General features: G+C 32.7%; 1 long non-coding RNA gene across 2 annotated transcripts; it reads right to left on the bottom strand.

Annotated features, from left to right (window-relative positions):
• Positions 1-8826: 8826 nt before the first annotated feature.
• Positions 8827-13118, bottom strand: LOC105115814 (uncharacterized). 2 transcript variants are annotated; one of them, XR_840393.1, is made up of 3 exons: positions 12836-13118; positions 12606-12670; positions 8827-9495 (listed from the first exon to the last, which is right to left on the bottom strand). It is a non-coding gene; the product is annotated as an uncharacterized LOC105115814 (long non-coding RNA). The 2 variants fall into 2 exon arrangements; XR_840394.1 differs by lacking the exon at positions 8827-9495 and adding an exon at positions 11247-11353.
• Between the last annotated feature and the right edge of the window lie 3113 nt (positions 13119-16231).

Consider the following 16231-nt stretch of genomic DNA (forward strand, 5'->3'; position numbering starts at 1 on the left):
TGCATACGGCCAAGTGTCTCAAAGCTACACAAAAAAAAATCATATTGTATTTTTCATACATCAAAAACAATATTTTAGCATGCATTTTGGCTTTAATAACCAGTTTATTAAAGTCAAGAGAACATTGGCCAAAATATCAAAAACAACAAGAAATTTTTTTGTTTTGTTTAGTATCAGGGATTATGAGGTTATACGTAACACGTATTCTTGATTTTAAAAGTTTCTTTGGTTTTAGATACACATATAATTAGATACCACAACATGATTTCATATTTTATCAGACAAAACAATGCAGCCTACCTTAGGTAGGGCGTAGTCGGGGTGCTAATACCTTCCCTTTACGCAACCAGTCTCCGTACCCGATCTCTAAAGACCAGTTAGGGTTCCTAGTTACCAGAATACTAGGTGGCGACTCCCATTCAATGTTTTCACTGATAAGAGACAAGAATTCCTTGTCTCTTCATATCTTACTAGAAATACACCACATCCCATCGTTAGCATGGATGGTGGATGATCGCCGCAATGCCGCACACGTGCGACAATGGTTATGGATGCAATGAGAATGAGTGAATGTCCAATTATAGAAGAAGAACCTAATACAAATGCAATAAGGTTTTTCGATCTATTGAAAGTTTCTAACAAACCATTATGGGATGGCTGCATAAACCATTGTTAATTATCGGCCATAGCACAGGTGCTCACCATCAAGTCAGATCATGGATTGAGTGAGGCTGGTTATGATAAGATTATCGAATGGGCAAGAAACATTTTACTTGAAGGGAACAGGCTGAAAGAGAACTTCTATGTTGCCAAGTCCATGATAAAACCCCTCAGTTTAGGATATTAGAAAATTGACATGTGCACTAACTTTTTCATGTTATACTACCTTGAAAATGCTAAGCTGATCGAGTGCATGACATGTGGGCATTCCCGTTACAAACCCAGAACTAGTAGAGGGAAGGCTATTGTGACATGTAAAAAACTTAGATACTTCCCAATCACACTTAGACTACAAAGATTATTCATGTCACCAAGGATTGTTGAACACATGACATGACACCAATCACATCATGTGGTTGATGGAGTGATGGTGTCTAACAGTGAAGCCTGGAAACACTTTAACAGTGTGCATCCTCACTTTTCAGCTGAATCAAGGAATGTGCATCATGGGTTTTGTATAAACAGATTCAACCCATTTGGTTCATTTGTTGCTCCTTATTCTTATTGGCTGGTCATACTGACGATTTATAACTTGTCACTAGGGATGAGTATGAGGCCAGAGTTTATGTTTTTATTTATGATTATACTAGGTCCAAGTAGTCTAGGTCGGGATATAGATGTTTGTCTTCGTTAGTTGATTGATGAGTTGATGTAGTTGTGATCTTCTAGAGCTTTGACTTATGACATCTCAAGAAAACAAAATTTTATTATGAGAGCGGCTTTGATATGAACTATCAATGGTTTCCAAGCTTATGGAATGGTTTCTAGTTGGAGCATGCATGGAAAGCTAGCATGTCCATATTGTATGGAGAACAACAAGGCATTCATACTAGAAAACACAGGTAAAGTTTTTTTTTTAGTGTTATTGTCATTTCTTGCTGCTGAATCACAAGTACAGGAAGAATAGAAAGGATTTTTTTGCTAGTAGAGTTGAAAAGGATGTTACACCCCCATGTCTTTCCAGTTAAGAATTGCTTGATGTTGTATTAGAGTACGGTGACATTATGTTTGGTCTCTCAATTACAAGATGAACAATTTGCCACATGGTTTAGAACACATGTAAGTCCTATCACAAAGTCATTATCTTTTATAATGTAATTAATTGTATGTTAATATTACATAATATTTGTTTATTGATTATTGTTGCATTTAATTTACAAGGTTTAGCAAATGGGAGGTAGTGCTGCTATTTCACTGTCTTTACTAAATGGGGGCCCTGAAAAAAAAAAGTCAAGTATGATAATGGGTATTTTATCAATGGATATGTCTTTCATACTAAAGAATATGGGCATAGAAGAAAGACATGCAAGAGTGGTGTTTGTATTAAGGGATCGACTTTTAGTGAGTTTGAAGTTGACTACTACGGTAGATTGGAAGAGGTTATCAAATTGCAATATCATAGTGAGCAGAATATATGTTTTTATTCAAATGTTATTAGTATGAGACAACTAGTAGAGGAATCAGAGTAGATCCTCACTATGGTCTCGTTGAAATCAACTCAAAAGCTAGACACCATAGCATAAATGACGTTTTTGTTTTCGCAAAGTAATGCCAATAAGATTATTACACATACACCCCTTCCCTTATAAAGGACTTATTATGAGTTAATTGGTTATCCATTTTAAAAACAAAACCCAGGGGTAGTGTCAAGGTTATTCAGGATGAGAACGAAGATATAAGTGTGATAGATGAATTCTTTCAAGCTAGTGAGTTAGTTGAACCATACCATGTTGCTCCTTCAATTGACTTGGAAGAAAATTTGAATTTTCATGTTTTCAACAATAGTCTTGTTAATGTTGATGTAGAGGAGTGAACATTATTTTAAGCTCTACTAGTGGACTAGAGAATGTTAATGAAGAAGTTGATAACCACATGGAAGAGTGCAATGAAGCTGATGATAACAATTCAATTGAGGCCGAAGATGAAAATTCTGACTAAATATACTGTAAAGCCTTATTTTTATAATATAATATTTTGGAACATGAAATATTTATTCTTCTTTAATATTCAGCTCTTGTTATTGTACTATGTGTGCTGTAAGTTTGCAATTCAAGATTTTGTGTAGGAGGATAAACAAAAATACATGGAGTAGCTACAAAAATATTAATTGTTTCACCTATAGACTAGTATCCATAAGTATTTTACTAAGAGTTGGGGTTTACACAAACTTAAACCTTGACTTAAAGTTGTAAGTTAAGTTGTTAGTCCCTCACCTAACCTCAAGTTTGTGTGTGCTTTCAAAAATTAAAATATAAGTGATGCATGAAACAATTCTAAAAATACATGGATAAAAAAAATTAAAACAAGATAAAATTGCCAACACTTAAACATATCAAATACACAAAGCTTAGTCCAATAGTGTTAGAGACAGCACCTTCCCTAGTGGATTCACCATTCTGTCACACGTCACCCGCGTTTGTTGGGAGTTGTCATCTAGTATTTAATTGAGGGCTACTAGGAAACCCAGATATACTAGTCTCATCAGAGATTCACAGGTAAGGACTGGTTGTGGTTAGGGAAGGTATTAGCAACCCTAACGCACACTACTTGAGGTAAACTGCTTCGTAAACTTGATGTGTTAAAAACATTTTAAAAATTTTATTCTTTCATCGAATTTTAAAAATACAACTTACATGTAAGTTCTTAATTCTTTATTTGTGAGAAAATCAAAATATTAAATTCTTTTATATTCTTGCAATTTTATCATACAAAAAAAAATTCATAAACAAAATACAAATCACACATTTCCTATTCACTATACTTTTCTTTTTTCTTTTTCTTTTCTTTTCTTTGTTACATCAACGCTACAAATTATAAAAAGTCAACTAAACAAAAATACATTAAACAATTTTTACAATTACAAAAATTAGCCCCAAAACAATTTGAAATTAGAGGGATGGCCTTCTGTAAGCCGGAACAATACTGGAATAGTTGTGGCGCGTCTCCTCCACTCATCACCGTTATTAGCGGCGCACGGGTTCATGCACCGCCGTGGACACAACTTGAGAGATAGGTGGATCTGAATCATTTTCTCCTCCCCTCCCCTTTTGTACTGGCGGTGAGAAGTAATGCCACTTGCAAATCCAAGAAAACGCAACAAGCATTGGTTTTTATTTCGTTTTCTTCTTCTCAAATCTACTTCTTGCCTTTTATCTTCCCCTAGTTTTCAGTTCTTTCCTTCTTTAAATGGCAGACCTGGCAGCTGAGGAAGGAGTGCTGAAGGCAAGAGGTTGGAGCTGCGGGTGCAGCCATACGTGGGGGAGGAACTGGATACTGCACCTGTTTTGGTTGCTACAATTGAGATTGAAGGAGGAAACTGATGCTGCTGCTGGTTGGTTGGTTGCAGATCTATGAGATGGTCGGGGAGGAAGGCCAATGGAAGGAAGCTGATTTGTGTAGGCCTGTGATGGGGCTGCTTCTGCGGGTTACTATGGTTGGGTCTGTTCATTGATCTAGATAGGGAGGCTGATAGGTCGGGTGAGAGAGGAGGATATGACCGGGTTTGTGGGGATGAGGGAGGAGCTGTGTGCAGGGCGGTTGGGAGACTATGGGTCTGAGAGAGGAGAGGGACGGTGTGTGATGGCTGTTGGTGAAGGGGAGGAGGAGATATTGAGGGGCTGTTGAGAGAGAAACTAGTTGAGGGAAAGGGAAGAAGAAGATGGAGCTCTGGTGTGGAGGGAGGGGTGACTATGTTTGGGTTGGCAGAGAAGACCGGAGGAAGAAGGAGCAGAAAAAAGTCCGAAGGAGAGGGGGCAACGACTCCTTTGGTAAGGAAGAAGAAAAAGTTCTCTTTTTTTTTCTTAGGGTTCCTTTTTTGTGTTACTTCCTTAGAAATTCAAAATTACCCTCCCCTATATTTCAAATTGCTCCACCTTTTTGGTAATTGTTTTGGCTTATATTTATATGTAAAATGTTGTTTGGTCCTCAAAATTAGTCCCTCAACTTCTTTTTTTGTAAAATTTTAGTTTTTCTTAATTTTTTGTATTTTTTTAAAATAAGCAATATCAACGTTGACTCAATGAGAAAAATCAATGATTTAAAAATGACGTGTGAAAAGTCGAACAAGTTCCAAAAACCTAAATTCTTTTTTAGATGACTTTGAAAATGCTAAAAACGATGTAAATATATTAAAAACATATTTTTTGGATTTTTGTTGTTTTTTTGCTATTTTTGGATTTTCCAAAATTTCATCAAAAAGGTGGGTCAAAAATTAGGTAACAATATGTGTAATTATCAATATTTATAGGGGAGGTGCTGTCGAATTTTCTTAAATGATTGAATTTCTATATATATTAGGTTATATATATGATGTTGTTGGAGTTATTTGGTTTATGGTTATTATAAAGATTTCCTGGTTTGAAAACTGTGGGTAATCTTTAGTATAAAAGAGGTGCTGCTGACTGTTTTTAAATAATCAAAGTTAATTATGTAATTATTTGTATAAATTTATGTTGATGCGTAGAATAAAATCTACAACACTTTGTTAGCAGACGGTTGCCACTAGTTCTTCTTGCAGCAAGGAGGATGTATCATTAGGTGCTGATCACGACAAGGAATCTATGCCAACTTGTGATGCTACCTCTTCTAGTGCGATTTCAAGGTGCAGAAGCAATGTGCCATCACAACGGAGTTAATTCACTCACAAGTACTAGGCATAATGGACGGATGACCTCTCAATGTAAGTTTGTTTAGGTTTTTTTTTTATATATACTTATAACATAATTTATGAACAACTAATTAATATTTTATTAATTTAATTTAATTTAAGTTCATAATAACATTGGCATTTAAATTGTCGATGGAGATTTCATTGTTTCAATGGAGTCAGGTTTGTAGACATCTTAAATGAAGACCTAATATCGATGCATAATTTTAGCACTTTCAAGCCAGTGTTAACTTTTAATTTCCAGCTTATTTTAATAAATTTCTTTTATAATTTTATAACTTGTACTATTTTTATTTTATATGAATTGTCTATATACGCAACATAAAGTTGAGTAGGATAGAGTGAACAAAAATGTTGTGAGGATGGTATTAGAGAATCAAGCAACAACTAGGTAACATTGAAAATAATATTTATTTATGCTTTATAATTTTACATTCTAAATTCTAATTTGTTACTATGGAAGTAGGTTGCGTGATATTTGGTAGGACAACCAAAAAAAATGAAAAGGACATGCAAGGGATAACGGTCTTGAAAGATGGAACGAGGTGGCGGTTTGGTGAGAATTCAAGCCACCATTCATCTCGAGTGATATATGGATGACATATATTGAGCACATGATCTCAGAGCAATTCACACAGTGATTATAGTTTGGTGCCAACAACTAGGATCAACAAATTCATGGTTCAGTGACTACGCACATCGATGGCTCTGTTCTATTTAGCGCACATGCAAAGTGGATAGTAAGATTAATTTTAATGAAATATATCATTAATTAATTTGTCATTCCTTATAATATATTAAACTTGCAACCTATTTTTTCCTTACATGCTACGTCTCTTAGACGTGAGCCTAGTGCAATGGAACTGTTTGTAGAGACATATCTGCAAAGTCAAAACTGCCAAAAAGTGGTGTAGTAGTTCATAGACAACCATGCTCAGCACTTCATGATATGTTTGTTCAATCATTTTATTTTGTAAGTTATTATTTTCTTGAATTAAATATGATTATTAAAAAAAATTCAGGAGACCTATAATAACCGGTAGAGGGAGAGATATAGGGACAATCCTTCGACCCATCCAAATTTCAATCTGGATTTGTGGATGGAGGTGAGATCGTCTAGTGGACCTGAAAAAAATCAAGTCTACAGGCTCTCCAACACTAGGGCCAAAAACTTGCGGTCAGCCTGTAGTGTCTCAACCGTTAGGGCTCTTCACCAGTATCGAGCACCTAGTTTGAGGAGTTCATGGCCTTGAAACAACAATATCAATATCTATCAATGAATTATGATCAGCTCCATCAAATGGTCATGGAGATTAGATCAAAGATGGATGATGATACATGTGCAACTCCTTTTTAGCCGTATGGTCCTAAGAACAAACAGCCTCTTCCTTTGCCTCTTCCGGCTCCTCCGATATTCTAGTTTAATTTTTTTTTTAAACACATTAAATTTTTAATGAATATTTGGATGAATATTATTTAACACTATTTTGATATTTTTAATGTTTAATACAATTTTATTTGTTTAGTAAGCCTTTTTACTATTAATAAATTATTTTTTATACATATTTTAAATACATACCAACAGCATTACCGATGGATCCCAACTGTTGGTATTTTACTAAGAGTTGCCAAATAATTACCACCCATGCCATAATTACCGACATAATATTTCCATCGGTTTTTACGAATACTATTACCAACGAATTATCCATCGATAAGTACCGTTGAAAATTCAGACAGATGTGTTTCATCGGTAATGTTCTTGTGGGAATTTATTTTGCCACGTTTCACCATCTATAAGACTGTTGGTGTTCCATTCGTGGTTGATTTTTTATTTTTGATAGAATTAGCAACGGATGGGAAATTACCAATGATTAGTAAATCAACTAACTAATTCCGTCAAAGATACCATCAATAATAATTTAACTGACAGATTTCATGCCTTACATCAACAGAATTAATCTATTGAAAAAATTATTTAATGGTGTAGTGAACTATTTTTTTTTAGTTTTAATTGTAGAGTTTTGTTTTTGCACCGAAACATATTTTGACCAAACTGTGATTATTAAGTGATAATTGTTGATGTTGGAAGCTTGATTATGATTTGGTGAATGATTCTCATCATGCCTATGCCTTTGATTTCATTGTATAAGGTCAGATTTGAAATTCACATTGTTGTGTTTACTTTGAATGTTCTTTTTATTCTTGAGTTTTCTATGTTTTGATTTGGTTTTGACAAATAAAAAATTTGTGTTCTTATGTTTGTTTTGCAAGTTTAATATGTTTTTATTTTTGGGTTTGATTTTAGTTTTTTGAGTTAAACTAGTGATCTTCGGATCAATTTATAATCGAATTAAAGAATTCAAGTGAACCTGATTTGATCAAATTCAAGTTAGATGTGCAAGGCCCTATTTCGTTTTCAACCTTTTTTGTAAAGGAATTTTTGGCTTAAAGGTGTGTTTAGAAAAAACACTAAGTTTATTTTGGTAGTTATACATAAAAATAAAAGGGGGTTTGCCAAATAAATCATCTAAAAAATAATATTTTTTTAAAAAAAAATATAAGAAGTTTTTTGGTATATAGCCAAAAATCCTCAAAAATTATTTAAGCATTTTTTTAATAAAAAATTCAATACTTTGGCATGTTTTAAAAACTATTGCATGGATTTAATAACAAGTTTGTAAAATTAAAAAATATTTAAAACTTATATTATTTGAGATAAAAAAATATATATATTATTCATTTTTAATATAAAGGATAAAAAACCTTACAAAAGAGCTAATACCAAAAATATTATTAGAGATAGTAATTTACCTATTACTCACCTTCAATATAAGAATATAAAACTTATACGAGTTTAATATCAAAAATATTATTGGTAGTAATACAATTCATTCATTTCTAATATTAGATAAAAAAAAATTATAAGGAATATTATCTAAAATATTATTTGGGAATGATACGACAACCAAAAAACAAATTTCCAGTTTTCCTTTAAAAGAAGCCTCAATAATAATTGAAAATGTTTCACCTTACCAAATGAAGTTCTAGGCCTAGAAAATTAGGATTCATTTATTGTAGCATACTTGTCATACTAAGTCAGTAGAAATAGACTTCATCAAATCATAATAAATAAATAAAAAATAATACAATTTATTTTAAATATGATATATTAGGAGTATTAATATATTTCTGTTATGCAACCAGTTCTTTACCTAGAATTTAAAAAAAAAAAACTATTGATCAATGCAGCTAAAATGTGAGCAATAATCACACATTTGTGATCAATCTATAACACAACAATTATAAACATATTTCTTAAATCAATGTAAAACATCAAGCCAAAAAATATGCATGCTCATAATAGAATCGAGTTCAAAACCAATCCAAGTTATATTCCAAATTGTAGATACATTACTGTTTTAAAAAATAATCTGGCTACATCTTAAGAGCTTACGTGATCAAAGGAACCAAAGATGAATGAGATGATGAAGTAGGTGAGCATGAGATGGTTGATTTCTTGTGTTTGGTAATGATAATTAGGTAGCATATGGTAACAATATTTTTTTCGACTAATGAATCGGATCCTACTGAATAATTTGTTGATATATAAGCCGTAATTTAGAGATGAATCGTCTCTTGACCCGGTCTGCCAAAAAAGAAAACTAGCGGATCCCACCACCGATCTACACCAGAAAACCAGTTCATTCCACTGCCCCGATCTGCAAAACAACCTCTATCATTTCAAAACATGTTCGTGAATGAGCATACTCACTAAAATTCCTGTTATCATTAGGCAACAGCCCCTCCCACGCCAGCTGCAGCAGCTTGTACCAGACCTTCCCAGGAGCAGCAACTTCTTTCAAACCCTTATCCTCAGCACCACCACTTTACCACCCCTATCTAAGACCCTAGACTCCGACCTTCACAAAAAGATCAGATTTCACCTACCAATACCAATCATAACCACGTTTTGAATCTGTGAAGATATACTTTGAAAGATTTCCTTGCTAGCTTCAGTATCAACCCCTAAGAAGATCCTTCATTAAATTTGGAGAGGTTAACGACTCCTTCATTTCTCGCAAAAGGAACCGAGTGGGAGAAGGTTTCTGGACATCAAAATATGTCGATTTTAATAAATTTCCGATATTTGTTAAAATTGATTAATTGCCCAATATATCAATAGGACCTAAAAACCCACTAAAATATGCAAAAACAAATAGCCTGTACTGACATTTGGTTCCGAACATTTAGATGATATCACCCAATGATTGTAGCAACCAGATGATTTTCTATGACAAGATGAAGCAACAAACGAAGTATAAATATGGAGACGCCATCAAAACTAAGGAAAAGCCAAAGCTAGAAAGCTTCTTATTTATTTTAATTTTGTTTATGCCCAACACATGATAGGAGGCAATCGAACTCCGTCATACTGTATTGCAGTGGATAATATTACTGATCAATATCATTCTGACACCATTTTAGGTGCTCTCTATGTATCTGGTTCAAACATCACAAGAACAGGTTCGACATTGGTAGCCAAGTGCTTGTCACTGTTGACGCCTACTGGAACGCATGAGCATTCACAACAGGGTTCGGATAGTGGACAAAAAGAAAGCTGTTAAAAACTATTATCACCTTCATACTTGGTGGTCATAAACCGATTCAATCTATCAACACCTCCTGTGGTCACAACGAATCCTTTCGATTCGATCATCCCACTAGTGTTTTACTCGTGCTGACCTTCGACAAAACTACAAATTATAGTCCTTTAGCAAAGAGTTGTCGTATAGGTTTTGAGCTCTTGCCTCTTGCTTACTTGATTTATCCCAAAAAAGTGTTCTACTCGTGCTTTATAGGTTCTATAATTGATCCTATCAATTAACTTAAAATTTAAATCTTTTAAATATAAATAAATAAACTATATTATTTTGAAACGACAATTGTTTTAATCATTAATAGTGTAATAATTGGTGAGCTTGACAACTCGAAAATAAACAAAATAGTCTACTCTATAAATAACTTCAATTAAAACTACTATTAACCTTACAAATAAAATTCAAGATAAAATTCAAGCTGTGAAGCCCATAATCGGCCCTAGTATAAAATGATGATTTTTTAATAAATTTTTTTAAAAATTATTCCTATGTTCTTAGACTAAAAACTATTTTATAAATTGTCAAAAAAAATGATACCTAAAAATTTATTGATTTGATAGAAGTTTAGTGATCTTCATTGTTGAGATCAGTATTAATTAGTTATCCTAATATTTTGTCTTATAGTTCATGTGTTGAAGGAGTGCATACATTTGTAGATGTTCGACAAAACTACAAATTATAGTCCTGCGATAAAGAGTCCTCATTTAGGTTTTGAGCTTTTGGACCACTTTATTTACTCGTGCTTAATAGTTTACAAGATTCCATCAATTAAAATATTTCATCATCTTATTTTAAGATAGGTATTGGTAAATTCACTATAATTATTTTTTCCCACTAACTTTTTTAAATGATTAATGTAATGTTTTAAAAACAACTCATATTTTATTGATGAGTTAAAAGAATGCATAGATTTGAGTCTCTCGTGTGCATTGAAAGAATGACACTTTTTGTCTGCATTCTCTGTATATTCTCCTCGCAAATATTTAAATTAAAAATAGCACCCACAACACAATAATAATCCATGTAAAAAATTATAAAATATATTTTTAAATATAATTTCATCCATAAATATTAGATTATAAGAAATTGCATTACACTTTTATGTTTTAATAGTTAGCCAAAATTATCTTCTTATTCCTCAATTGAATCATCATTAGCTCCATCATAATCTTCAACTTTGATAATATTATCTGTGGCGGATCCTATAGAAGTTGATGTTGGGCTGGTGTTTGAAGCTGGGGCATTGGTTGATATTGGGGTAGTGCAAGTGGATGAAGTATTTTGAAGGTTTTTCATCTGTAATTAACTACAACAAAATAAAAGGCAGTAACAAAACTCAAATTCTAAAAGGATAAATGATAATAATTTTTGTTCAATGAACTACAACATAACAAGAAGCAATCAAAATATCTGTATTTTGTCTTTTATGTATATATAATGTTTTGCAATTACTGGAACTATTTTTATTGCAAACACATTCAGTGCTTGATCATACATTTTTCCTGTGTATACTGTATTCTGGATAGCAATGAATAAATAGCAAACCATCTCATTTAAATTTGTTTCTTCATGAGGTATTTATTAGTTCTGCAGATTGAACTTAAACGGGTATATAATTGTGAGATCATGCTTTCAAAGGTTAAAATTCGTCTGCTAGACCTCTTGGTAAGCTGAACCTTTTTGTGGTTGTTTGAGCTAATGTTTTCTTAAAACAATAGAAAATTTAGACTATCGGCTGCAATTTCAAAGCTGACAAGATTTTTATAATTATTTTATGTTCAAAGCTTCTATAGCTATCCATGAACACATGAATGTTTTTTCATAGTGCTTTAATTATGGTGATTGGTAACTTAGGTTTTCTTGTTATTCCATCTACCTAGCATTCCTATATGATTCCTTTGGAAGTCCCACATATACCAGACTTCATGCTGTTGTAATTAGTTGACTTGAAATCTACTAAATGATGATGTGTAATTAGTTTTGAATTTGAGAAACATGTTAACCCTGATAACTAGTCCTTTTAATGTAAATGAACGAAGATATACCTTTTCTACTGAAGTTTTCTATGCATTCATTTAACTGCTTAAATGATTTTGGTCGGTTCTCTTATGTCGTTGCTTCTTTAACTGTCTTATAGAGTTTAGTTCTTACTTTGGATGATATAACATTGGATATTGATAAGGTGGATAGCTTTATTAAGTTTTGTCCAACAAAAGAGGAGATGGAATTACTCAAGGTATTAAAAATACATGTGCTATTTATTTAGTTTTTTATGCCTATAAATCCTTCACTACTTCACACGAGAGCTTTAAACTGTCACCACCAATTAATTATTTTTCTATTTGTTCATAATTTAAAACATTGATTAGCAAAAGCATTCCCTATGTTCATTGAGTTAAAAACTCAAAATTGAAAACCAAGTATTTACTCCAACAATATCAAAATATTCAAAAATAGAATTGAAAACCAAGTATTCATAACTCCAGCAAACTATTCAAAAGTGCATATAGTTCACATCAACCAGAATTGAAAACTAAGTATTCAAAGCTTATGGTTACCTTATAAATTGATTTTCGAGCATTCAACCAAATCAAAACAGCAATCGTATGTCTATTCTTTGACCCTTGCATTGAAAAAAAATACAAATACAATAAATTAAATAGATAATAAACATATAAATATAGGCAAAATACAAGCTAATTAATTAATTAATTAAAATGAAAAAAACAAAATTAAAATCCAATGCTATAAAACTGATTTGGGTTTAGAGTAGTGGAGTATGGAGTACCTGTGATCTTGCGTAGATGAAGAGGAACGTCGATCTATTTTTGAGAAGCTTGAATGGTTTCAAACAATGGAAACACAAACTGAACGAAAAGGATTAAGAGAAACTGTTTTGGATCTCTATGTTTCTATTTTCTAAGTCTAAGGAGACGGGAGAGGGAGAGGCAAGAGGGGGCGGGTGCTTTGGCTAGGGTTAGCTGCGAGGTAGAGGGGGGACAACTAGTTGGTGTTGCAGTGTAATTAGGGTTAGTGTGGAGAGTCGGGAGAGAGGCGAGACTGGACATCATTTTCAATTTATACCAGTGGTGGGTGGGGACCTTTTTATTCTGAATTGGTTCGGTTTGGTCCGGGTGAAACATGACCAAACCGAACCAGTTCCTACATTATAAAACAAAAAACCGAACTGAACCAGGAATTTTTCTAACTATTCTAATCGGTTTTTTTCTTGGCTCAATTTTTTCAGTTATTTTTTTGGGTTTTCTCAGTTTATTCGATTTCCTGATTTGTTTGATCATCCTTAGTACCTAGATTTTTTGTTAGGATGAGATGGTCATGTTGCGTCACATTGATAATGTCACGAAGCTAACTAGAGCAAGTAGAGTAAGAAATAAAGATATCATGTCTCGAAGAGAGTCAAGATCAGTTAAAGAAAAAAAAACAGATTATGAAAATAAATTGGAAAGGAAAAGTTTTGCTACACAGAATCAGATTCAAGAAGAAATTTAAGTCTCACCGATTCTAGTAAACAAGTTGGAAGGAATCAATTTCACAATAATTGAACTTGGCACTAGAGAGAACCTTTCTGCCACTAAGTACTGAATCGTTATTCAAATGTACTGTTTGCCCTTTCTTTATTTTGACTTAGATGCGACTGCTAGAATATATAAAGAGCTTTATAGCTCTTCTTTATATCTCTGAACTTATGTTTAATACTTAAGATTACAAGTTTGTTTATAGAACTTAAGTCCTAGCTCATCAGAAAATTAAACTATTCAAAGAAAATCCTAATCTAATAAAAAATCTAACATTCTAATTAAACAAGGATTATAATACACTAGTTCATTACAAATCTTTATTCGTCAAGGATTTCTCTTTTAGCTAATATTAAAACTCTTAAAAATTTTAAATCCTAGTTGATATTAAATTTCAATACTCCCCCTCAATATCAACTGTAATCATTCTTTCATTTTTCTTTTTTTCTCTTCACAATGTCCTACCTTAATAGTATTGATGTTATTCGTATTCCATCATTATCAAAAGGATTACTTACCTCATATAAGTCATCAAGACTCCTCATCTTTGTAGGTGGAGTGTCACTACTTGAGCTTTCAGTAGAAGAAAAAGAAGAAGTTGAGCTTGTTGGTGTTTGTGGAGGTGCGACTTTAGGTTCTTAATGGTCTTTATATCTTCCTCCTCTTCATCAAGAATTGGTAAGATGTCATATTTCTCATCATCATTTAAGCATTTAGGCACATCCATTCCTATGTTTAGCAAGAACATTTTATTCTTTATCATGACTACATTTGTAAGCATATATCATTTAGTGTCAAGTAATGTCAAAGTACGATCTTTCATCTTAATCTCATAACCCTTCTCCAGTAATTGTTCCTAAGCTCAATATGTTGCTTTTCACCTTTAGTATATAATAGACATCACTAATAAATTGATGACTTCCATCTTTCAATTAAATCAAGATCATACATTTTCCTTTTATGGGAACCCTTGAATGATTTGCAAAAGCGACATTACCTTTAATTGCTTCATCATGCTCCATGAATTTTGTCTTTGTCTCCACACATGTGGTTACTAGCTCCATTGTCTAGGTACAACATGTTCTCATTTTCTTGCATTTTCTCATTAAGGACTAGTAGTTGAGTGGCTTCGTTCTCTTCTTCTATCACAAGATTTGCATTATTCTAAACCCTTTTGGCTAGACTCCAGTAATCCTTAGCATAATGACCTATCTTTTGATAATTATAGCATTTAACTTTTGATTTGTCAAACCTGTTGTCAAATCTAGATCTTGAGTTGCAACTACCAGTTGAACTGATCAATCAGTTCTCTTCATTCGGTTGACTATTTGATCTACTAAGGCTGTCTTGGCCTCCTTTTCTAAATCTTCCTCTTCCCCCTCCTTCTTAGGAATATCTAGAACCATCTTGGTTTGAAAAAAGTGCTTCTGCACCCACATCCTCTTGAATCTCATTGACTCTTTCCTTATGGACTTGTAATTTCCCTATGAGACTTTGTATTGAAAGAAAATCTATATTTTACAACTCTTTTACCGCAATCACCACATAATGGAACTTCTTTTGCAACGAGCATAGGATCTTCTCTACCACACGTGTCTCTTCCATCTTCTCTTCATATCTCTTCATTTGATTATATATAGTCAATACTCTTGCAAAATATTCTGAAATATTCTCTTATTCAAGCATATATAACTTTTCAAAGTCACCATGTAATTTTTGTAAATTTACCTTTCTCACATTATCAGCTCATTGGTTTGATTCTTGCAAAACTTTCCATACTTGTTTGGTAGTGGCTGTGTTAGCCACTATCTCAAAAGTGGTATTATCCAAACATTGGTAGATGATTGTTAATGCTAGTTAATCCTTCCTTTGTGCCTTTTGCATGGTTTTTTTTTGGACTAAAGTCAACAGTGTTCCATCTATAGGTTCTTTAAAGCCTTTTTCAACTGTTTCCTATACTTCTTGAGAACCTAGCCAAGCTTTTACTCAAATACACTAAGTTTGATAGTTGTCCTTTATCAATCTAGGACATTGAAATGGAAGGTTTGAATTAGCCAAACCTAAGCTCTGATACCACTTGTTCAAAAAGAATGATAGGGTGTGATAGATAATTTATAAGAACAAACATAAGAATAAGAAGAACAATGAGAGGAGTTATATTTTATTAAGAGTTTTCTCAAAAGATACAACTTTATAGCTCTTCTCTATATTTCTCTCAACTTGTGTTTAATGCTTAAAGATTACAAGTCTATTTACAAGCCTCAAGTCCTAGCTAATAAATAAATTAAACTATTTAAAGAAAATCCTAATCTAATAAGGAATCTAACATTCTAATTAAACAAGGATTGCAATAAACTAGTTTATTATAAATCTTTATTCATGAAGGATTTATCCTTCAGCTAATATTAAAACTCTTATAAAATTTTAATCCTATTGGTCTAAATACTAGTTGATATTGAATTTCAACACCCGATTGTGCTAATTAAGAAAATAATTCTATTCTTTTATAGCTTTTGGAAGAAAAAAAATCCAAGGTTTTGGTATTGTATTGGGGATTTTTGCTAAAACAGTTTCCATTGTAATTAGATATATGAAGATTTAACTTCCATCATTTAATTTGTTTGTGTTGTCTTATACTTTCTCCTGTG

The sequence above is a fragment of the Populus euphratica genome, unplaced genomic scaffold, assembly GCF_000495115.2.
Source record: "Populus euphratica unplaced genomic scaffold, PopEup_1.0 scaffold772.1, whole genome shotgun sequence".
Taxonomy (NCBI): domain Eukaryota; kingdom Viridiplantae; phylum Streptophyta; class Magnoliopsida; order Malpighiales; family Salicaceae; genus Populus; species Populus euphratica.